The sequence below is a fragment of the Mus caroli genome, unplaced genomic scaffold, assembly GCF_978045245.1.
Source record: "Mus caroli unplaced genomic scaffold, Mus_caroli_1 scaffold_19, whole genome shotgun sequence".
NCBI classification, from domain to species: domain Eukaryota; kingdom Metazoa; phylum Chordata; class Mammalia; order Rodentia; family Muridae; genus Mus; species Mus caroli.
Genome location: NW_028227274.1, coordinates 31,615,207 through 31,618,139, shown reverse-complemented (window position 1 = coordinate 31,618,139; position 2,933 = coordinate 31,615,207). Strand labels below are relative to the sequence as shown.

Sequence of the window (2,933 nt, the reverse complement as noted above, 5' to 3'; positions counted from 1 at the left end):
TCTAAAACACGAGTTCAAGAACATATAAACAGAATTTCCCAGCTATGCAAAATATATGGATGCAATATAAATTGTATGAGGGGCGTCACAGACCTAAAAGAACAGAGGCAGCTGCACTAATGAGCCAGCTTATCAGAAAGATATTAAGAAAGAAATAGGGAATGGGATAGCAATATCCCACCCAGTTAAACTTACTGTTTATGCTTACAAAGGCAAGCAAATTTCTGAGTTCAAGCCCATCCTGGATTGATTGATATCCAATGGAAGGCTGGCTTTTCTTTTCTTTTCTTCTTTCTTTCTTTCTTTCTTTCTTTCTTTCTTTCTTTCTTTCTTTCTTTCTTTCTTTCTTTCTTTCTTTCCTTCCTTCCTTCCTTCCTTCCTTCCTTCCTTCTTTCTTTCTTTCTTTTTTCTTTCTTTCTTTCTTTCCTTCTTTCTTTCTTTCTTTCTTTCTTTCTTTCTTTCTTTCCTTCTTTTTTGTCTGTCTGTCTGTTTGTTTTTTTGTTTCAAGACAGGGTTTCTCTGTGTAGCCTTGGCTGTCCTGGAACTCACTTTGTAGACCAGGTTGGCCTCGAACTCAGAGATTCGCCTGCCTCTGCCTCCCAAGTGCTGGGACTAAAGGTATGCATCACCACACCTGGCTTTTTTTGACTGGCTTTTCTGAGATTAGGTCCAGGCATGGTGGAAATAGTGATCTCAGTGTGAGATCCAACCAAACTATCTTGTTGCTTGTGTTTACAAAGACAGGAGATCTCTGAGTTCATTTGCTATATTTTAAAAAATGCACTTGCTGTCCTTTTCTAAGAATCAATGGGCTAAGGTCATTAAATGCTGATTTATGAGATTATCAATAGGGAACCTGGGGTAAATGATTGAATTGATATGTAAATGAAAGACTGGGCTTTGGTCTGCAAGAGAGAGCTACCTAGAGAGCTAACACACCTCTTTTAGAATTTTTCTAGCAGGTTTTCTGACTTTGGTCACAAAACCCAGTAGCTGTCTAGAGACCTATCTTGAGCAGACTACAGAGCTGTCAACTTGCACCCCATCATTGACTTTGAGTGGTTTCATTTGCCCCTCTCAAACACTCAGGACCTTTTCCCAAACCGAGGCTTATCCTTGGCACCCAAAGAAGCTAAGTAAGAAGAAGGTCTCAAGATATGTGGATCTCACTGAGAAGGGGAAATAGAATAGACATTGTGGGTGGATGGGGGAAGGGATAAGATTGGGATGGGGGAATGGGAGTACGGATGGAAACAGGAAGGATCAGGTGTGGGGCAGATGGAGGGGGAGAATACTGGGAGAGAAAACTGGAATGGGGTGGGGTGCATCTCTGTAATGAGCTAGAAACTTAGTGCAATGGAAACTCCCAGGAATCTATAAGAGTGACCTTAGCTAAGATACCTAGCAATGGGGAATATAGAGCCTGGACCAGATATCTCCTATAACAAGGCAAGACTTCCAGTGGAGGCAATGGGATTCTAACCTAGCCATAAAACGTTTGACCTACAATTTGTCTTGCCTACAAGATGCACTGGGGTAAAGATGGTACAGAAATGGAGGGAGTGGCCAACCAATGGCTGGTCCAGTGTGAGGCCCATGCCGTGAGAAGGAGCCCACCCCTGACTCTGCTAATGATGTTCTGCTACACTTGTAGATAGGACCTAGTGTAATTGTCATCAGAGAGGCTTTACTCAGCAATCGATAGAAGCAGATGCAGAGACTCACAGCCAGCCCAATACTAGGCAAAGCTTGGGGAATCCTGCAGAAGAAGGGGTTGTAGGGGACAGAAGGGTCAAGCACATGAAAAGAAAACCTACAGAATCAACTAACCACTGCTCATAGGAGCCCACAGAGACTGAACCAACAACCAGGGAGCCTGCATGGGACTGACCTAGGTAGGCCCTCTGCATGTATGTTACAGTTGTGTTGCTTGATCTTCAGGTAGAATTCCTAACAGTGGGAACAGGCGCTGCCCCTGACTTTGTTGCCTACCCTTGGGACCCTTTCCTCTTACTGGGTTGCCTCATCTACCTCAATAGGGGAGGAAGCACCTAGGCTTACTGCAACTTTATATGCCAGGGCTGTTTGATGTCCAAGGGAGACCTGTCTTTTCCTAAGAGAAACAGAAGAGAAGTGAATGGGGTTGAGGAGGGACTGGGAGGAAAAGAGGGAGGGGAAACTGCAGTTGGGTTGTTAAATAAATATTTAAAATAAAAAATTGTAATCTCAAAAAATAAATAACAACAAACAAGAAAATTCACCCCCCCCAAAGTGCACCCTGAAGCCACCATTGCTAGGGTGGATTTTGAGGTTACGTAGAGGGAAGAGAGGGTTTGAGAATAAATGGTTCAGGTTGGCCCCAACTAGGTAGATAACTTTGATCTCTTAATCATTCTAGAATCCCAAAGATCACATTTTACCTAAATTATGCTGATGGTTTGCTAGTCATTTTTCATGTCTGGAATGAAATATCCAAAAGAAACCATTTGAGTAGAGGAAATGGCTCACAGTTTCAGAATTTCAATCTGTATTTAATTGCTCCATTGTTTCTGGGCTGTGGCATGACAGAGCAAAGTTGCCTACCTCATGGAAGACAGAAAGCAAGGGGTCGGGGGTGGGGGGAGAGGGAGGGTCTAGGGACAAGATTCATGCTTCCAAAGGCATAGCATCACTGTGAGGCCCCTCCTCCTACTGGTCTAGCCATGTGTAAACCCATGAATGGATGAGGGTAACAGTGATGTGACCTCCTTCATGACCCAGTTAGTTCTCAAAAGTTCTTCAACTGATGACTAATCTATTAACATACAAATGTTCAGGGGACATTCTAGATTTAAATCCTAATAAATGACCAGTCTCAGAGCTGTTTGTTACTATCCTGTGGGTGATAGCCAAGGCCAGCACAAGAAACAGGACAGGAAGTACTGAGAAGAAAG

General features: G+C 43.3%; 1 non-coding gene across 1 annotated transcript; it reads left to right on the top strand.

Annotated features, from left to right (window-relative positions):
- Positions 1-928: 928 nt before the first annotated feature.
- Positions 929-990, top strand: LOC115029951 (U7 small nuclear RNA). Its single transcript, XR_003835506.1, has one exon. It is a non-coding gene; the product is annotated as a U7 small nuclear RNA (small nuclear RNA).
- Positions 991-2,933: the final 1,943 nt, after the last annotated feature.